Source organism: Pectinophora gossypiella, chromosome 10 (assembly GCF_024362695.1).
Source record: "Pectinophora gossypiella chromosome 10, ilPecGoss1.1, whole genome shotgun sequence".
Classification (NCBI taxonomy): Eukaryota; Metazoa; Arthropoda; class Insecta; order Lepidoptera; family Gelechiidae; genus Pectinophora; species Pectinophora gossypiella.
In genome coordinates, this window is record NC_065413.1 from 8,001,710 (window position 1) to 8,024,408 (window position 22,699).

The following is a 22,699-nucleotide window of genomic DNA, read 5'->3' on the forward strand; positions in this document are numbered from 1 at the left end:
AAATAAATCTTCTTTTATCGTGTGGGTTGTGAGGTGAATTACCAACCTCATCAACCCTGGTGTCAGGGTTTTTATTGAGCCGCCAAAGGCCCCTGACAAGGCTCATGTAACGACTACATACTTCCATCAGTAAGTAGTAACCGGGACCAGCGGCTTAACGTGCCTTCCGAAGCACGTAGTAGATCTACGTACTTACCATTTCCTAATTTAGGAGTTCATTTAGAATATTGGATAATCTTTCTTATTCAGCTATTAGCGTAACGGTCTGTAAAAAGAAAATTTGAAAGGATTTAGCCGTTATCTAGGATAGTGGAAAATGACGACATGATATAACATGAAGCTTTATCTTTATCTAGGTAGAAAATGCCAATTCACTCTGACCTTAAAATGTCCCAAATAGTAGGTACGTATAGCTGTAGCTATTAGGTTTGATGCCGCTGAGGAATTCCATTATTCCTTTGCTCTCCACAGACCCCATAATGAATAATGACTTAATGTGGATTGGTGGGATGTTAAATAAAATGTATTCATGAATATTACTAATACTAATAGCCATGTTTTGGTCGTATTTTTTTGAAAACTGTACCTAATATTAGGTATTTGGTACAATTTAGTAATACAATAATAGTGGAGATAATTCCTGTACACACCATCTAATTTTATTTTAAGATATACATGTAATTTTTTATGCGCTGAAAAAGAAAGGGACGGGTAATAGATAAGCATAAAATTTATAGAACACACGTCAATTTTAGGAAGCAATCTATATCAACCCTCTAAAAATTTTATATCGGCAAATAACCCGACAGAATTAAGTTGACAGCACACGTCAAATATGTTGCATACCCGCGAGATACCTATTTGATTCGCCTGTGCTATTCATTCACTTACTCATTCATTTTAAGATTAACAGCCGTCCGGTATAACTTAAAATAAAATTAGATGGTTTCTACAGGAATTAGCACCAATATCTGTTAATAATAAAATATGTACTAAGTATTAGTAGTTAAATATAATATACGAAACAGTTTTGAAATTATTAGTAAGTATGTAACAAGTACGTAAATTGTTTCTCCTAAATAACAAAAGACTAGCTATCTTGGCGACTAGTACGTATTTCAAGAAGTTTACAAATAAGTAGGTAGTTGAAATCCATTAAGTAAACAGCTGAACAAGTGTTACAATTTATACGCCTTAGGATCTACGATAAAACCCTCCTCGAGTGAGTAAGCGAGTTTGTGACCACTTCGTCACTGCAAATGTTGGCATAAAATTGGGACAGCACCCGAAGGGTGTGAAATAGTTCATGAATCGGGAAAATTGGGATTTGGATAGGATTATTAGGCATTTTCCGTTTTCTTACGCAATATCTAAGAGAAATCTTGTACGTGCAACTGTGCTGAAATGTGTTCTATTTATAGGGAGATTCGAATGCAGTGAATAAAAAAAACTTAGAGACGGCGTAACGACCTTGATGCTTACCGAGGGACTGGCCGGAGTACCCACAATACTCCGAGAAATGGAAAGAGGAAGCCTTTAAGCATTGGCATCATATTGGCCCGATTAGATTTATAAGCTTAGCTGCATATAAACAGCTTATCTCCCCAAGCAAGTTTTAAAAACTGACAGTGTGGTTTCTATGACAGATTATACGGTTCATCATATCCACCTTAGGACTTCATATCCAAAGTGGCTGTATGTTGCGTAAAATTTTTAAAAAGGCCATATTTAAGCAACTCGCCTAAGAACTAGCTTTGCTATTTGACACTAATTTCTTGACATAGGTACTTTTATATACGCTAAAGATAAATTGCAATATTGCTGTTTAGATAAATTGCTTTTAGGACTCCTGATTAAGTGTGATTCTAGTCATTCTGTAATGTCATCATCGTCATCATCAGCCGTACGACGCCCACTGCTGGGCATAGGCCTCCCCCAAGGATCTCCACGACGATCGGTCCTGCGCTGCCCGCATCCAGCGGCTTCCCGCGACCTTCACCAGATCGTCGGTCCACCTTGTAGCGGGCCTACCCACTGAGCGTCGTCCGACACGTGGTCGCCATTCCAGAACCCTTCCGCCCCAGCGGCCATCGGTTCTCCTCGCTATGTGTCCTGCCCACTGCCACATGCATTCTGTAATGTAATATATACCATTATCCTCTTTAGTTATTATGACCGCTCGTTTTACATTGGGTATATTGTTAACCAAACACATACAGTTAATTGAAAAGTTTGAAAAATTAGAGCACTCGAAAATGAACAGGTGAGGACTGCCGCTAATTGACGCTTGTTTATGAAACGGTTAATGAATATGGAAGAGCGAGAAACCATACCTAGATTGAAGCAAATGGAAATCCGTAGTCATTCCAGCTCCCACTGGAAACATGTACAGGTTCATATTTTTATGTTTACACTGTGTTAGTGACATCGTAACGAAAACTGAGGGATGATTCTGAGTTGATAACAAGTGAAATTTTCCGTCGCTAAAGTGTAGAACTGAAAATAATTTTCATGAATTTTCCAACAGGAAATTCCGCTTGATATCGACTCAAAATAATGTTCTGAATCGATGTCATGTTACGATGTGACTAACACCTGTATTATGTATGGGTGTGTCTGTGTCATTTGAAAGAACAGTCACTTGTACCTAATGTATCTACTTATTTACACTATACTTCATCATCATCAGCCATACGACGCCCACTGCTGGGCATAGGCCTCCCCCAAGGATCTCCACGACGATCGGTCCTGCGCTGCCCGCATCCAGCGGCTTCCCGCAAACTTCACCAGATCGTCGGTCCACCTTGTAGCGGGCCTACCCACTGAGCGTCGTTTCATTCCATTCCAGAACCCTTCCGCCCCAGCGGCCATCGGTTCTCCTCGCTATATGTCCTGCCCACTGCCACTTCAGCTTTGCAATTCTCCGAGCTATGTCGGTGGCTTTAGTTCTCCTGCAGATCTCGAAATACCGAGCATAGCTCTCTCCATTGCCCGTTGAGCGACACCGAGCCTCCTCACGAGAGCCATAGTAAGCGGCCACGTCTCACTGCCGTAGGTCATCACTGGCAACACGCACTGGTCAAAGACTTTCGTCTTGAGACACTGAGGTATTTTGGACGAGAAGATATTCCGCAGCTTCCCGAACGCTGCCCACCCGAGTTGGATCCGACGAGAGATCTCTTTCTCGAAGTTGGACTTACCTAACTGGATTATTTGTCCTAGGTAAATGTATACTTACTTGTGTTAAACTATACTTACTTGTGTTATATTGAATTATTTGCATTTGTAAATTATCGCTTTTTGAACTATTACCGACCCCTGCTTTTCACCGCTTTTTTATTTTAGGTAGATACACATAATGACCCTGATTTCTGCAGATACCTTCTAATTTTATTTTAAGTTATATCTGTCATTTTCTTACCCGCCGTAAAGGAAAGGGACGGATGATTGACAATTGTTAATTTTAATGTGAGTGAATAACCCGTGCGAATAAAATAGGCATCTCGCTCATATACAACCAGTTTGATGCGTGCTGTCAAATTAATTCTGTCGGATTATTAGCCAATAAAACATTTTGGAAGGGTCTTTTTTATGCCTAAAGTTGACGTGTGTCTCCTTTTTTTCAGCGGATAAGAACTTGACAGGTAAGTATAACTTAAAATGTAATGGTTTTTACAGTAATTAGCATCAATGTGTGTATGTAATTATATTAAGGGAGAACATTTTAGATATATTTGCAAAAAGGAGGATTTAATTCAATTTTTTTTAGTTGTGATATAAGTAGGTCACCTTTGTTTTCTCGGTCAATATTTTGTCTCTCTACTCAAATCCTAGACACCCGTGCCTATCCATATTCTTTGTAGCTAACTTTTCCATTGTATATTTTCTATATTATTCACGTAAACTGATGTTGTTAGCATAGGTACTATAGAAATATTCGCCTGAAAATTCGAATAGACAATGTTTTCACTTACTTGTGATTATATTGGTCTACAATTTTTCAATATACTCGATATATAGTAAATATTACTCTTTTGCAAGGTATTCGGTTGGGGGAAGGTCGCTAAAGATCAAAACTGCTCGCGCTTGACGATTCAAGATATCATAACAATAGTGTGTAGTACACCCACTAATTGCAGCAGGCATTGAATAATTCCGTTTTCGACCAGGACGTTGGAATTATTTTATTATTTACAGCAGTAAATATTTCACTTAAAAAAGAGAGATCTAAAATCAAACTCAAAAATATTGTTATCCCGTCATAAACGTAAAATAGCGTTTGTTGAACGTCTTATCCCTTCTAAACTTACTGCAGTTTCTCAACCTGAAGAAGAAAAACCTCGGCAGAGGGCCTTAGATGTACAAGCAGACCACATTAAAATACTATTATAAATGAAACATCACAACATTCTCTCTCTCTCTATTTAAGAGCTGCGCTCTTGTTGGTGGAGTAACCGCCATTCCTCTCTTCTTCCCGTCAAAACCTTCACCTCCCGATACGACACGACCTGCACCTTCTCTTTTATTTGTTTCATAAATGTTATCCTAGGTCTACCCCTTCCTCTCTTCCCTTCAATTTTTCCTTCTATAATATTTGTTATAAATGATTTGTGTCGTATCAGGTGGCCAATCATATTTCCTCTCCGGTTCTCTATAGTCTTCAATATGGTTCTCTTTTCTTCAACTCTTTCCAGCACTTTTTCATTTGACACCATTTCAGTCCAGCTTATACCCTCCATCCTTCGCCAACACCAAATCTCAAACGCTTCCAACCTCTCTCTGTCTCTCTGTGTCATAGTCCACGTTTCACTTCCATAGAGTGCAATGCTCCAAATATATGATTTAATAAACCGTTTCCTTATTTTTAATGATATGTTTTTGGTTTTCAAAATGTATCACAACATTAGTAACTGCAATTTGATACTTGATGCCTGAAGCAGGCTCCTTCACCTAAAATGAAAGCTACTAAACGGCTATCATCTTATGACTGATTGTTCCCGATATTACATAACTTTGTAGATCAATCCAATCGGTATCAATCAAAATGATAATACCAGTATTTCTGGTAGTCACGACAAACAGTAGTTTATTTGCTTACTTATTTTATAGGTTGGTATCCCAGTTGATAGAACGCTAGCTTGACTCTCACTTTGAGGTTGCTGGTTCGAAACCCAGCATAGGCCTAAACCAATGATTTTCGAATTTGTTTTCGAAATCATGTTTGGATTACAAATGATTATCACGTGTTCAGCGGTGAAGTAAATCATCGTAAGGAAATCCAAATTCCCGAGAAATGCATTACGAAGGTATATGTGATCTATTCTATATTGGGCTGGTTTTCCCTTCGCGAGTTGGAAGGTCTGACAGACAGTCGCTTCTGTAAAAAAACCGGACCTGTCAATTCTTCAGGATTGGTAAGCGGACTCTGTGAACACGGGATAACGGGAGACGATGATAGGGCCTTTTTCGGCTCAGTAGTAGTACACTGACACCGAGGTTAACGAGGTCGGTTTGGTCTCACAACCCACACGAAGAAGAAGAGATTGCTATCTACTTATATTCTTCTTCCTGTCGTGAATCCCTCTACCTTGCGCCAGGGTCTGCCGTACTGCTATTCTTCCTCCACTTTGCGCTATCCTGTACTTCTCCATGTAACTCTCCATGACTGTCTTTTTCCACATTGAACCGGCTTAGGTATTCCCCTTCGTCGCTTACCAGGAATATTGAATTTAGAGTATTAAATTGCTTATCTACTAACGAAGGTCTAATCTAATTACTAAATTATATATTCCCGATGAAACTGTTTCGTTAACCTGTGGATCAATCTAAAATCAGATCGAGATAAAGCCCCTGTGAGAGAATATCTGTTCTTGATTAAAATAAATCTTTCCTGCCAATCTATTCGCCATTTCAACGCCTGTCGTTTTCTCGTGAGAAATGGCTTAGTGAATTTGAAACCCAATTTCGTGAATATCCGTTTTAAAAATAAAAATGTAGTAAGTAAGGCTACCTTTACTCCTATTTCAATTTTAATTTTTGTAGTAAAAGTAGCTCTCTGACACAAATATAAGGAGAATTTTGTTGTTTACTTGGTTCATTTATTTATAATAGAAATAAGATCATGGTCATGTTATTTTATAGTAGGTTTCCATAGTAGGCTTCTATGCTGTTCTGGGAGCAAATAAAAAAACATAGAACTCGTTCAGCTGCTTGTATTCCCGTGCATGTCGTAAAAACCGACAGAGGGATTGTGTCCTCTAACATGATGGCCTAATGTTATGGGCGATAGGCTGATCCCTTATCACCATAAGGTTTATCATATCCAGCTTATGACATCGTATCAACAGTGGCTGCAAGTTGTCTTTGATGACTTGTGGCTCTGCCCACCCCATTAGGGATTACGGGCGTGAGTTTATGTATGTATGTATGTTCCATTAAAAATCCAAACTAAGTTTTCTCGAATAAAGTCTGACTGGCATAAATTCTGAGAAATTCTGAGCGTCTAGTTATATTACCATTTCGAAATAGCTCAGTATTTTTTCGTACCTACTTACGAACGGTTGCAATTACATTAAAAATAATATAATATAATCTTGAAAAGTTTTTGATGTGCAATTGGATTCGTTACAAACTACTAGCAAGTAACCAAAAATAAAAGCTTAAACCACAGACGAGGGATAGCTTGTCTGTCAGTCTTTTATAGAATACACTTTTGTGAGTGTGCGCAGGAACTTCACGAGTTAATTCCACCCACTCCATTCCATCTACGGGCAACTAGGCGTTGGCGGGCATTTCATCTTTATGGTGTGGATTTACCACCAATCCGCACTAAACGTTTTGCCTCTTCCTTTTTGATGCGAACAGCGAAGGATTGGAACTGTTTGCCGTCGTCTGTTTTTCCTTCTCTATAATCTGGGAGTCTTCAAGGCTAGAGTGAACAGGCAACTAAGTAAGCGTGATCTACTCTAGATCACATCTTCACTTACCATCAGGTGAGATTGTGGTCAAATGCGAGCGTATATTATTTAAAATAAAAGCATGTAGGTACCTACCTACCTACAATACGTGAGCTGCATTATTTTCCTAAATGTAATGGAAAGAGAATCAGTGATTTCTTTTCGAAGACGACGGTGAAGGTTAGACACTGGACATGACTGTGTACGGGTCAGTCTCTAAGGAATTAATCCTTGTCCCTCTAATTTGTTAAATATTGTATGTGTTCCGTATAGTATGTACAGTCATGAGCAATATAATGTACCTTTAGGACTGTTGCACTAACATATTTGATATTTAGTGAGACTAACACTGCAATTTCTCAAAAAAAAAAAAGAAAAACATGTGATATAGTACCAAAATGTATGCATTCGAGTATTGATGCTCGTGACCGTACAGTTCCTTAATTTTCGTTTGTTTGAGAAGACTGGAAAACCTTATATATAAAATGGTAAGTAATTATTTAGCTAAAGTTTATAGATAATATTTGATAAGATTCGCAGGTGTAGCCTTGGATACGCAATAGTAATCGATCTTTCTTTATGAAATCTATAGATTGTGATGTTTTCAGCTTCGTTGTTGCGATGGTAATGAAAAGTTAACTTATCTACGATGGTGTAGAATGTTTCTGCATATAAGTACTTCAGAGTGTGGCTTCTGTGATAAACCGGACCTGTCAAATCTAATCAAACCAAAGATGATGATTTCAGAGTGCGATGAACATAAAGTATGCATAAGTAGTTACTACTTGCTTCATTGTAAGATGAGGTACGAACTAAAAAACCATCACTATCATAAGTTGTTATTTCTGTTGCTTTGATAAAACAACGAATAAAAATAACTCTACTTGCGTCATTCCTTTTTTTTTGAAAGGAGAAAGGGCAAATTAGTCTGCCTACTCAATGCCAACAAGCCATACGTATACCAAAAGGATGTTTAGAAGATCTTTTGGTGTAGATTAATTGTTTCTATGGTGGCTCTTCTGGGAGAAGATTTCAGCTTCTTGCAAAATTGTGGTCTGGACCAGCTGCACTGACGAGCCCTAATTATTTGGCTTGCCCTCAGTAAAGTTTTACATAATTTGTAAATAATGTTATTATCTATACTAGTATTAGATAACACCGCAGTTATAAGAGTATTGTGTAAAAAAAAACTGATTTTTTCACTTCGTTTTCTTATTCTCCCAGCCCCTAGTACTTTTATTACCTTCGTTATTATTTCATTTAAATAATATAAGCTTTTCATTAGTACAGAAGGCGTAAGTACCTATTGAGTAGATAGACCAACTTCTATTATACATATTTGCCCATTATCTTTTCAATTTTTATTTTCGCTTTAAAAATATTACGGAAAAATCCATTTGATATTAATTCAGAATTATGAGCTAAATCATTCCCCACAGTATTCGGTACGGAGTTACTAACACCCTGTATAGGTAGGTACTTAATTGTCCTTGTAGGAATAAGACTGTGTAGCAACAATAATGTTTTCAGAATTATCTTTTTTAAACTCTTTATTGTAGTCTCTCCTTATTGTTGTATGTGTAAATATGATTCCCACACGACTGTTATTCTTTTAGTAGGTAATAGTACAGGGCTCAGAAAACAGCAATTAACTAGGTACCATAGGTCCTTAAATTACTGTTGAGTGAGGAAATTTAATTATTTGTTTATGTCAACACTCAAATTCATTATCTAGCGAAGAAAATAACTACCTTTATAACATAACTTGTCATCATAGTGATATTATTTATTTAGACTAGCTTTTGCCCGCGACTTCGTCCGCGTGGCGTGTTATATAAGAGAGAGATCTTTGTGTGTGTGGGAGTGCATATCAAATTTCAAGCATCTAACTTATGCAGTTTAGATTTTTTCATACAATTTTTTTCCCAATAACTCCCATTTTTCAAAATACAGCCAAAAATAAACTTTATTTTTACTAAGGTATGCATGCATGCAATCAATTGATTGAATTGATTTTTTTTTAATTGATTGTTCATTGAGTTTTAATTTTAATACACACTTCCTCTCTTCCCTTCAACGTTGCTGTGCCCTACAGGGTCCATGTTTTAGTTCCTATGCCTATGTAACACCCCATTGTACTACATGGAATGCAATAAATAATTTAATTGAATTGAATTGAAAACATCTATCTTACGCGGTTTCGATTTTTTCATACAAATGTTTTTTTCCCGCTAACTCCCGTTTCCGTGGGAATTTTGCAATATCCTGTTGCAAATAAGCTTTAAGTTAACTAAGGTACCTGCATGCCAAATTTCAAGCGTCTAACTTAAGCGGTTTAGATTTTTCATACAAAAGGATTTTCCCGCTAATTTCCGTTCCCGTGGGAATTCCGGGAATTCCTTTCTTAGTGCACCTCTACGGTACCTAAGCTATGTTCCTTCCAAATTTCAAATGCCTACGTTTAGCCGTTCAGGCTATGCGTTGATGTGTCAGTCACTGAGTCTGTCAGTTTCTCCTTTTATTTAGATTTGATTTTTTCATACAAATGTTTTTTCCCGCTAACTACCGTTCCCGTGGGAATTTTGTAATATCCTGTTGCAACTAAGCTTTAAGTTTACTAAAGTACCTGCATGCCAAATTTCAAACGTCTAACTTGAGTGGTTTAGATTTTTCATACAAAAGGATTTTCCCGCTAATTCCCGTTCCCGTGGGAATTTCGGGAATTCCTTTCTTAGTGCACCTCTACGGTACCTAAGGTATCTGCATGCCAAATTTCAAACGTCTAACTTGAGTGGTTTAGATTTTTCATACAAAAGCATTTTTCCGCTAATTCCCGTTCCCGTGGGAATTTCGGGAATTCCTTTCTTAGTACACCTCTACGGTATCTAAGGTACTTGCATGACAAATTTCAAACATCTAACTTGAATGGTTTAGATTTTTCATACAAAAGGATTTTCCCGCTAATTCCCGTTCCCGTGGGAATTTCGGGAATTCCTTTCTTAGTGCACCTCTACGGTACCTAAGGTATCTGCATGCCAAATTTCAAACGTCTAACTTGAGTGGTTTAGATTTTTCATACAAAAGGATTTTTCCGCTAATTCCCGTTCCCGTGGGAATTTCGGAAATTCCTTTCTTAGTACACTTCTACGGTATCTAAGGTACTTGCATGACAAATTTCAAACATCTAACTTGAATGGTTTAGATTTTTCATACAAAAGGATTTTTCCGCTAATTCCCGTTCCCGTGGGAATTTCGGGAATTCCTTTCTTAGTGCACCTCTACGGTACCTAAGGTATCTGCATGCCAAATTTCAAACGTCTAACTTGAGTGGTTTAGATTTTTCATACAAAAGGATTTTCCCGCTAATTCCCGTTCCCGTGAGAATTTTGGGAATTCCTTTTTAGTGCACCTCCACGGTACCTAAGGTACCTGCATGACAAATTTCAAACGTCTAACTTGAGTGGTTTAGATTTTTCATACAAAAGGATTTTCCCGCTAATTCCCGTTCCCGTGGGAATTTCGGAAATTCCTTTCTTAGTACACTTCTACGGTATCTAAGGTACTTGCATGACAAATTTCAAACATCTAACTTGAGTGGTTTAGATTTTTCATACAAAAGGATTTTTCCGCTAATTCCCGTTCCCGTGGGAATTTCGGGAATTCCTTTATTAGTGCACCTCTACGGTATCTAAGGTACCTGCATTGCAAATGTCAAACGTCTAACTTGAGTGGTTTAGATTTTTCATACAAAAGAATTTTCCCGCTAATTCCCGTTCCCGTAGGAATTTCGGGAATTCCTTTCTTAGTGCACCTCTACGATATCTAAGGTACCTGCATGCCAAATTTCAAACGTCTAACTTGAGTGGTTTAGATTTTTCATACAAAAGGATTTCCCTTCACTACTCTGCTCCTATTGATTGTAGCGTGATGAAAAGTATACTATTACCTGTCCAGGAGTGTGAAGAATAATTGTACCAAGTTTCATTAAAATCCGTCCAGTAGTTTTTGTTTCTATAAGGAACATACAGACAGACAGACAGACAGACAGACAGACAGACAGACAGACAGACAGACAGACAGACAGACAAAAATTTTACTGATTGCATTTTTGGCATCAGTATCGATCACTTATCACCCCCTGATAGTTATTTTGAAAAAATATTTAATGTACAGAATTGACCTCTCTACAGATTTATTATAAGTATAGATTTCAATAAGATTAATTGAAACTGTAGTATAATATATATATGTGTATTTGTGTATATCTAAGTACTTTAAAAATATATACGTAATATGTACTGTTACTACGTTTTTGTATTAAAGAAACTTCTGCCAGACCAGGCAGCAAACTTATTGACTGTACTGTCTTCTACAGTACAAAACCTTCTATCGATGTTAGTCAGCCGACGAGTGGTACTTCTGTGGGTACTTCATCTTTAAAATAGACAGTAAGACATAGGAGAGGCTTGGAATATTAAAATTAGTTCACCAAAATATTCAAGGCGTAAATAATAACATTAAAATTAACGGTGAGAAAATATATTTCGTTGAACATACTAGGCACTAGGCCTACTTAGGAATTACTATTGAGAGGCTCACATATTGAATCACTAGCGAGCATGCTAAGTTCAGCAGTATAATGCCGTCAGAAGCATCCGACAACTTAGAGATGTACGCACTGCTAGACTTATCTACTTCAGCTACTTTCACAGCATAATGTCTAACGGTATTTTGCTGTGGGGTCGAGCTGCAGATATATAAACTATTTTCAAAAAAGAATTCTATAGTCTTTGCTTACCCCGGTGGGAAATAGGCGTGAGTTTATGTATGTATGTATGTTCAAGAAAGAGCAGTTCGCGCTATTTTAACATGCATCGTCGGGACTCTCTACCGCCGTCGTGGAAAGAGATGTATACGATTACGAAGGTATTCCGGACAAGGGTCATTGAGGAAAGGATGTGCATATTACGAAGAAAACGAAAAGGCAACCACTTCAAACGCTCGCAACCGACACGTAATCGAAATTGCGAAGTATTACCTCAAGGTTTTCAAGCAACTTTTCAATAGCATCTGCATAGTCGAGAATGGGAACTAGAAGAGATTAAGCTAACATAATTTTAGTTTTAAGGCTGGAAATACTGAAGACGCCTCAGAGAATGAAAAGTCCATACGAGAGGGATAATACAGCTCATTATTCAGAGTTAATATCAAGTGGATTTTTTCATCGTAAAATAATAGAATTGAAAATCATTTTAAAAAACCCAAAGAGTCTTTAATTTTGCGACGGAAAATTCCACTTGATATTAAGTCAGAGTCATGAGCTGAATCATCCCCCTCAGTATTTGTTACGATGTCACTAACACCTTGTATACATCTCTGTCTACCCCTTCGGGATTCAGGGGTGGTGCTTTAATGATAGCCATGTAATAGAGAGCGACCTTATTAACCAGTCAAGCCTTAGTAACAAAAGTGCAGGGAACCATGTGATAGTAATTATCTAGAGGTATAATCCAAACATGAATCCAAACTCATAAAAGTCGAATTCAGTGGTTTAGCTGGAGCCGAGATTCAAACCCGTGACATTACCATGTAAGTCACGCGTTTTCCGAACTGGACTATCACGGGTTATATTATTATTACTTATAAAAGTTAATAAAACATAAGTAAATCCAGGACTAGAAGTAAAATGCAATCTCGGGTGGATTAAGTTGTATTGCATGAAGTAGAAAGCTTATGAGCGCTGCAGCGTAGTATTTACGTAACTGCACCTTAGATCGAGGAATGGGGAAAGATTTCAAAACTACAGTAGAGACGATTCGAAGTGAGGTCGATACCTCACTTTGTTCGGGTCCAATCACATTTTATTTAACTTGACAGTGAACTTCCGTACGTTCCACATTCTTCCGTTTGTAAATATTGGTGCTAATTCCTGTAAATACCATCTAATTTTATTTTAGGTTATATCTGTCATTTTCTTATCCGCCGAAAAGGAAAGGGACGGGTAATCGACAAGCATAAAATTTAAGGAACACACGTCAATTTTAAGCACAAATCTAAAACAACCGTCTAAAAATTCGCCCGGGTTATTCATTTATTTACTCATTCTTCCTAAAATTAAGAGCTGTCAATCATCCGTCCCTTTCCTTTTCGGCGGATAAGAAAATGACAGGTATAACTTAAAGTAAAATTAAGAGAGATGTCTGCAGGAATCGGGGCCATTATCTTACTAAAATTATAAATTTGAAAGTTTGTGAGTATGGATGTTTAGATGTTTGTTACTCTTTCACGCAAAAACTACTAAATGGATTTTAATGAAACTTTACAATAATGTAGCTTATACGTCAGAATAACACACAGGCGTTAACAATTTAAAAAAATCTGAAATTCTTACCGCGGAAACCGAAATCTATGATACCGCTAGTCTATGATATTTTATTTTTATTTACGATTTTTAGTTTTTTTTTGTCTACTTTATATGGATTACGAAAGCGTATAAGGCAAAGGTTGTTGGTAGGGCTGACAGAAGAAGACCTAAAAAATCGTACATTGACCGAATTGGAGATGTTCTTAGAAAAGGTTTAGTACGATTCACTCTGAACCGGCTTGTGTGTGGGAAACGATTAATAAATGTAGAGGACGCAAGAGAAAATAATATGTGTCTATAGTCTCTGCTTACTCCGATGGGAAATAGGCGTGAATTTATTACGAATGTATATTTTACATGACTTGGGAAGTAAAAAACTACAGTAGAGGATTTCTTGCTTTAAGTACACTAATTTATCTACGACAACTCATGCAAAAGTAAGTAACATAACATAAACAGCCTATATACGTCCCACTGCTGGGCACAGACCTCCCCTCAATCAACCGGAGGGGTTACAAAAGTAAGTAAGTAAATATTTTACGTATATACGTAATACGTTCGTCCGTTACGATTTCTCTTAATAGGTCGAGATGCAATAGGCATTTTTATTTATTTTGTGTTCTAATTATACTTAGTTGTAAAGGTATACACGATGGAGATGGAATAATACTCAATCAAGTCTATTCGTTTCAAATCTTATAAGCAATCCGCCATTGCTTTCTTGTAGGGGAAATGAGCAAATATCTTCGACTGTAATGTTGTATTTCCGATCATTTTTTCTTTAATAGTATCGATAGAGAAGATCAAACAAGTAGGTACCTATACGAACATTTCGTATATATGTTGTGAGGTGAAAGTAGGTATCTATTGGTCTTGCTAATTTATCATAGTAGGTGTATATCGTCTAGGCCTAGTTAATGTAATAAATAATAATGCGACAAAGCTACTTATACGACAAGTGTTATAAAGAAAATCACCTAAGTGCCTTTTTGAATAATCACCTTCAGATTGATTGTCTTTAATAAAACTTCGGATTCTTTAAATATATTACTTTTATTCCGGTAAAAAAATTACACCACATTTTTTACCTGGATATTTTTTGGCTACAGGCTAGTTTCCAACTAGTCAAATCAGTTACTTTTTACTAAACGTCAAAACACGAAATTACTATGGAATTTGTATGAAAAAGCACACTGTGACGTCATAGACAAACGTGATAAAATTTCGGACTTATTATTATGCTCTTCTTGACTAAGATTCATAAGTAAGTAATTAAAAAAAAAGTTAAAAAGAAAATGTTTTTCGTTAGTTTTAAACCTGTCTTAAATTAGTAATCAGAATTTAATTTATTAATTTTATTTTATTTGGGACAACAACAGTCTTATATCTAATTGTACAATGTATGGTTTAATTTACTATATATTATTATGTAAGACCAATTACAGCTATCCACATATTACATAGTAAAATATGAAGAGGATGCCAAAAGGAAAAAAAAGAAGAGACAGTGCGTGTGTGTGTGTGTGTTTATGTATGTCAATACCACACTACAGCCCGTATCAATTTATAAATAAATTATTTTGAACCCAGTATACGACCGGTTTAACAATTTTTCAAAAAGGCGCTTAGGCGCTGAGTGTCTAAAATCATCATTTTGGAAATAAAGAAAAAATAGACTAGATGGGAGGATGGACAAAGGCGACTTCAGTTTCAAAGAATGTCGATGCTTTTTTTGTCATGCCTCGTATTCACTATTGACTAGGCTGGCTGGACAAATGATGAGCGCTGAGGGCTCTCACCCGGTAATTGTCGACGTCACGTGACCGTCTTTATTATTATCAATATTTACAGGGAATCAGCAAAGAGCAAAATGCTGGATTCAATCTAAAAGGTATGCTTTGATCATGAATCACGTTGTTTGAGACGTGACCTTACATCTCTTCGCTCACTCGACTTATTTCTAGGGATCCGCGAATCTATTAACAATTACGAACCATTTTTAACACTTTTTCGTGTTAATTTCGACATTATGACCAAATTAAATATCACATTTAATCAAACAACGGTGCTTATTCCGGTAAATAACATAACATAATCAGCCTATATACGTCCCACTGCTGGGCAGAGGCCTCCCCTCTATCAACCGGAGGGGGTATGGAGCATACTCCACCACGCTGCTCCAATGCGGGTTGGTGGAGGTGTTTTTACGACTAATAGCCGGGACCAATGGCTTAACGTGCCCTCCGAAGCACGGAATCATCTTACTTTTTCGGACAATTAGGTGATTCAAGCCTAAAAAGTCCTTACCAAACAAAGGACAGTCTTACACAGTGATTTCAACAATGTCCCCATCGGGAATCGAACCTGGACCTCCAACCTCTCTAACCACTAGACCACGGAGGCTGTTACTATTCTGGTAAACACCATTTAATTTTATCCTAAGTGATACCTGTCATTTTCTCATCAGCAAAAAAGGAAAAGGACGGTTTACGTTTAGTCCGGTCAACTTTGTTTCAAAGTAATTTTCTTGTAAAGCCTGCCAAGGATTATACAATTACAAAACCTCATGAAGTTGCGAAAATCCAAAACAACCAATTTCTTCCTTCATTTTTGGTAACAGCAAAGAAAGTAAAACCCATACCAATTCACATGGGCATGGCTATGGAAAACGCTAATATGGCGCCCGTAAACCAGATTTTTTATTTTATACATATATACTCCACCACGCTGCTCCACTGCGAGTTGCTGGAGGTGTATTACGGCTAATAGCCGGGACCAATGACTTAATGTGCCCTCCGAAGCACGGAATCATCTTACTAGTTCGGACAATCAGGTGATTCAAGCCTGCACTGTCGTTACCAAACAAAGGACAGTTTCACAATGAGATTCCGATAGTGTCTCTATCGGAAATAGAAATATATTTAGTAAGGACAGGGTTACTCAAAAACGTTTTTGTACGGAACACCTGTAAAATCTACTCCTTTGATGTTTATTTTTACTCTTAAACTTATTCTAAGCACGTGTTTTAGCGCGATAATTCCGACGAATAAGTATAAAAAGCTGCCATCAATGCTTACATAATAACATGCATAATATCTGTCACTGTAGCAAAAAGAGAAACGGACACGTCGAAGCTCTGATTTGTTTTGGCATAGAATAAAAAATAATACCACTTACTTATAACCCCGCATCAATTCCTATCGGGCGCCACCGTCACACCCTTTGGGTCTTACTTTAATCCTAAATGGCCGTAAGGACCAAAAGGGACAGCGCGCGAACTGTTTCCTTCTCACTCGCACTTTCGCGATAGACGGCTCACTGTAATAATATTTTATATGCAGTGTGCAGCGTATGGTTGAGGTGAGATGTTGTATTACATATCGAGAAAAAGAAGACTCATGGCTTATTCTCTATTTGACTAATTCTATGATCTAACTCTGTTTACACTTAAAACCTTCTCGCTAGGTTTCTCTCTTCAGGGTCTGCACGGCAACGTGGAATTTTATCGAGTTTTCCATCAATAGAAGCAGCGAATGCTATCTACGTAGATTGATGTCATGAGGCTATTGGTCGCGCCGCGCGTGGCGCGATTGCTGTTCCGCGAAGGGAGAAGGGATGACAATATATACGCACGTCTGCATACCACGAGGCACTTCAATATTAATGTTTATTAAGTATAGGGAGACTAATGCGCAAAAACGAAATAATCTTATAAACGATTTTTTCCTAAACGGAACCTGTTATAAACAGACGACAATTTTTTATACACATAACATAAGCGCATGACTATATTCCCAATTAGGGTAGTCAGAGGTACATTCGTTGCATGAGATACCCACCAGCTTTCTGTTAGACCAACGTGATAGGTCCGCCGTCAAACTGCATCGCCTATAATGATAAAGCCAACTGTGTTAGTGAAAATTGCACGTAACATAAACCGGTGTTTTTTTTTGACGTGACTTATTGTAGATTTGCCGCAGATGGCATTAACTACTTGGCCGGACAAATGGGGAGCGCTGAAGGCTCTCACCTGGTACAACGTTTAAGACAAGGAGGGTGCCCAATTGGGCGCGAACCTCGGCTCATGGCGTCGTCTGAGAGGAAAAATATTTGAAATAATTAATCGACCCTGGTGGGTCGATAGCGATAAGCGCTGAATGAGGGAAATCGTCGACCACGCCGGCGGGGTCGGTATCGGGGATAAACCGGTGCAAGTCCGTTACTGGGGTACCAGTTACACAGATGTAAACATACGCACTGTAATCTAGTGTCATTAGTACTGAAATATTCTGTACAATACTTATTGTGTGACAGAGACATCAATCATTCGGCTGTAGCAGATAGAATGGTAGAACGCAGTTACACAGAGGGACCTTCAAGGTTTGGAAAGAAGAGACTATCAATCATGCATTTAAAATTGAAATGTATTTTATGTGTAGGAGTACGTTAAAATGATTTTGTATCGGTTTAGTTATTATTTAGGTACATTACATAAATACAAGCACGTAATTCTTATCTGGGTATGACGATCACAAATACACGGAGCAAATACTTAGCTGTGGCATGGTTATAAATGATAATTAGAAACTTATAATTAATTAAGACCCGTGGTAGCCCAGTTGGTTTCTACCAACTGCCTCTCACTTTGAGGTCGCAGGTTCGAATCCAGCACAGGCCTAAACCAATGATCGTCGAATTTGTTTTCGAAATCATGTTTGGATCATAAATGATTATCACGTGCTCAGCGGTGAAGGAAAACATCGTGAGGGAACCCACATTCTCGAGAACTACATTTTCGGAGGTATGTAACATAACCTGTACTGGGCTGGTTTTCCCTTCTCTGGTTGAAAAGTCAGACAGGCAGTCGCTTCTGTAAAAAAACCGGACCTGTCAAATCTTCAGGTTAGGTAAGCGGACTTCGTAAAAAAAACGGGATTACGCTAGGGAGATGATGAGTGTTGCTTAGATTGAGAAGACCCTTGTACCCAGCAGTGAGACGTACTCGTACTTAGGTAAGTATGTAGGTATACGTAATAACATCGAACAGATCGAGGTAAAATTGGGATATTCGCACAAGATCGCAAAGGTCGGTACAAGAGTTGCAGAAGGTCCGAATCGCATTACCACTCCATGAATGGTATTATTGCCACCAAATAAATCGCGTTAACCTAATATTTTCGACTCGGATCATATAGAACCAACGTTCATGAACTTAACGATAAAGGGAACCATGCATAAGCGGGACGGCAGCACTGCCAATTCCAAGGAAGAGCGAAGTGTTGCGAACTTGAGGCAACATGTATACATATTATTTTGTTTTATTTTTTGTTTTATATATTTTTATTTATTTATTTGTATGGTTGTTAGTGACATCGCAACGAATACTAAGGCAGATGATTCAGGCCATGATTCTGAGTTAATATCAAGTGGAATTTTCCGTTGCAAAATTCATGATTTCTTTTAATATTTTGAAATTATTTTCAATTCTATGCTTTTGTGATGGAAAATTCCACTTGATATGTCACACCCCGTACAAGTACATACAAGTAGCTATACGAGTACGTATGGGTGTTAGTGATATCGTAACGAATACTGAGGGGGATGATTCTGACCATGATTCTGAGAATTCGGAAAATTCATGAAAATATTAGTTTTTTTTTAATAATTTCAGTTCCATACTTTTGCGACGGAAAATGCCACTTGATAATAACTTAGAATCATAATCTGAAGCATCCCTCAAAGTTTTCGTTACGATGTCACTAACACTCTGTATAGATATGGAGCCACAGTTGGAGCGGTAGAATTTACTGCTCCAGAATTGGCTTGCACAGCCGTGAAAAAAGGTGCATCACCTCGCGACAATGATGGTCATGAATCGTCTGAAACGGACGTATGAAGCATATGATGAGTGGGAGCGGTCATCAACTCTGATCGAAAAATCCGTAACGAAAGGATAACAATTTGGTGGTCCCATAGCATGGCTCCATCACAGCACATACTGATTCATTTACTTTTGCCCGTAGTCGTAATATTCATAATTACCTAGTTCTTATAGAAAAATGTAAACTGTTACTGGCAATAAATTTATTTTATTCTTATTCAGTGATGTAATCGTTAGCACGCTCATCCATACTTGGCAAGAGCTGCTGGTTCAACCATCCGAGCCAGATTAATTCCACTTCTCCTAAAAGTCATCATCTTTATCCGTTCACGGTATTATTTTTGTCGCTCTAAAGTCCCTATGGTCGAGGCCACAGCTTAAAACGGGTTCCTTGACATATTAAATTACGACTGTCCGATTGTGAGTGAGTCCAATTGGCATATTAGAGTATTATCAAGGAACATCCGTTATAGTGCACTTGTTGGCAAGATAAACCATCTGTCGCGTAGGAATAGGACATAGGTGTTAAAAAAAGGTAAACCTTTCTTGGTTTACTTATCATAAAATTACTTAGCTAATAAGAACATCTTATGTGGTACTAAACAACAAATACTTAAAAAATGTAATTTTCGCGATACAATATTGTCATTCAACGTCCTCCCGCCGTCTATATGCGAACGTGCAGACAATGCACAAGCGGGACCACCACCAAGCCTACATTATCGACACGTGCTTGCCCTTTTTTGCCCCTCTATGAAGCTGAGCCATGACAGTCAGTAATAACTCTGACACCAGGGTTGATGAGGTTGGTATTCCACCTCACAACCCACACGATTATAAGAAGAAGATTAAACTCCAAAAATGAAGGCTAGCTGTATTTTATTACCTTTACCTATACAATATATCTGTTACTCATTTTCGATTAGAAAACGTACTGAAATTATTTTCTATGTAATATATTAGTAGGTATCACATTATCAAAATTTTGATCACGTAAGAAATATGCTGAATTTAAATTTTCAGCAAACTAATAAGACGGGCATAACTTTGATGGGATCAAATATTTCGGCACGCAAATAACTAAAATTGCAATGCACGATACAACAAAGTTACGTTAGACAAGAAAGTTTGTTCAACCCATGGCCGATTGTATTACATGTGTAGTCCAGCTTAATAGCTTTAAGATATAGAATATAGTATTTCAAAACTTAATCCGATTAGAAAGTATCGACTTACGAGACCGTATCTTTTATCTTAAAGCGTACGTGAAATAAATGTACAGAGACGAGCGCTAATAGGATTTTTGTACCGTTGGAGTTACCTACGTGACCTGAGGTCGTTTGTTTAATCTGCACTTCTCCAAGTGTCCTGGCATCTGTCTTGTGCACGCTGCGCAATGTTTTTAACAGGCATTTAGTGAAAAAGATTCTCCCTTCGCGTAGCGGCTTTCAGTAGAGTTCATGCCGTCGCGTCGATCACACGTCTCTCGTGGCACAAGTCTAGTCCTCAACTTAAACTTAGAAACAAATTAATAAAGAGTACAATCTCAATCGAGAATTGAAATGCGTAGAAATAACAGTAATTGTGAAGTAATATAATAGCAGTTTCACTGTGGAAAAAAGTTTCATAATTATATTTGGGCAAAAGTTTCAGAAGCTTTGATGTGCTTTAAAGTTTTCGATCTCGGTAATTATAAGAAGTGTTCAATTATTAAGTTTTTAATAAATTATCACTTTCAATTGTAATTGGAGTTTCTAGTGGTTTTAAATAAACGGATTAAGCCAATACAACTGGGTGGTATGTCAGGTAAAATATTTTCGTACGTACGTTGTTTTAGGGAAAAAGTTAAAGATTTTTTGTGTTGTTTTCACCATTATAAGCTCCTCGTTTATAAATCGTGTTCTGGCACAGATTTACAGGAAAATTACAACAACTCATTGCAGTATTTTGCAATATTTATACCTAAACTTTTTAAAATAACATTAAGGTCTACGAGTCTCCCGTATAATTTTTTAAATTCGTTTTATTACTAAAGAATACCAGTAAAGTAACTTAAATCTAAACTGTTATTAAGTATTTCATTAAACAATTTTAGTATTTTTTGTTTGTCTTGCAAGTTAGTATACGACCATCTCTCGAAAGAAATAGGTAACTTTTTTCAGGACCATGAAGAGGGAACTTCCTTTAATTTGGTTAATTTCCTCAAAGGATCTCAGGTTTCTCATAAACTTGATTTGATTGTGCCTGAAGGCTTTTCTATTCGTTATGGACACCATGTTACGAAAACATTTAGATTTGTTGCCCTAAGATACTATATCCTATTTTTAATTTGTACATAAATGTATGTTACAGAATTTATTTTAAGTGAATATTTCACGGATCGTGTAACGCCTTACGCAATTTTAGGTGCACATTTGTTGTGTAGGTATTACCCCAAACTAAATTTTAAAGTACATTTTTGAGAGGGGTATGGAGCATACTACACCACGGTGCTGCATTGCGGGCTGGTGGAGGCTTAACGTGCCTTCCGAAACAAGGAACACCGGTTAAGTGTCCGGTTGATTGAGTGAAGGTTTGCTCCTAACAGGGGGACGTGTATAGGTTGTTTATGTTATGACTTTTAATATCAAATTCGGGAGACGCAGCGTTTTACCTACTTCTTCTTCGAGTGCCATCTCCATCCCGAAGGTCGACTGTTTGTCCTATGTCGTTCCCCAACCGACACCAAGGTGTAATTATATTCTGCATAACCCATTACGGCTTTCAAAGAGATGACGAGCAAAAGAAGAAAATAGCCATGTTTGTTTGAATAGTTGCGCCAAAGTGGTGGTAGATAATAGATTCGTAAAAAGAACTAAAATCGAAGCCTGAGCCATGTTGTGTAAAGTATGTTTACATGCATTATGAATACGCTGCTTTCGCTATTACCCATCAGATTTTATCCTTGTAATAAACACTGAAAATGTGAAATTCGCGGAACTAAAATTTAATTTAACGTCGCGCCCCGCCTGAGCGATGGATATTTTATACAGAGTCACTTGCCATTATACGGCACAAAGTGTAAGGAAGGGATATGAACAAAAAAAATTGAAAAATGAGTAAGCTATCTATCTACTTCCGCAAAATTCGTTGAGTTCTCGACTGAAACCTTATATTGCAAAACTTTTTGTTAGAAAAGGGGTCCTTTTGGACATAAGACAATTTGCCAACGATTACAAAAAATAACAGTGACAATGGTAAAAATATATGGAATTGATATGTCACGTTATGTCAATCGCATACATTTTTATCATTGACACTTTCGCTTTTCGTAATCCTTTTACGGTGTATAACGTTCCGACACACCAATATAATATAGTTGACAGTAATGAAAAAGCCACAGAAGACATAGGACTCTCAAAGGGACTTTGCAGGCTACGTTCACCAAAAACAATATAGATAGCGTTGCAACTACAATGTAATGACAGAACCATATATAATAGTATTTTATGCAACAGT

General features: G+C 37.5%; 1 protein-coding gene across 1 annotated transcript in view; it reads left to right on the forward strand.

The window, feature by feature from the left end:
* The first annotated feature begins 20,857 nt into the window (after positions 1-20,857).
* LOC126370474 (tachykinin-like peptides receptor 86C) overlaps positions 20,858-22,699 on the forward strand; it is an 84,244-nt gene continuing 82,402 nt past the window's right edge. The window contains exon 1 of the mRNA XM_050015346.1: positions 20,858-20,887. The gene's annotated coding sequence lies outside the window, so the exon portion shown is untranslated. The remainder of the gene's footprint in view (positions 20,888-22,699) is intronic.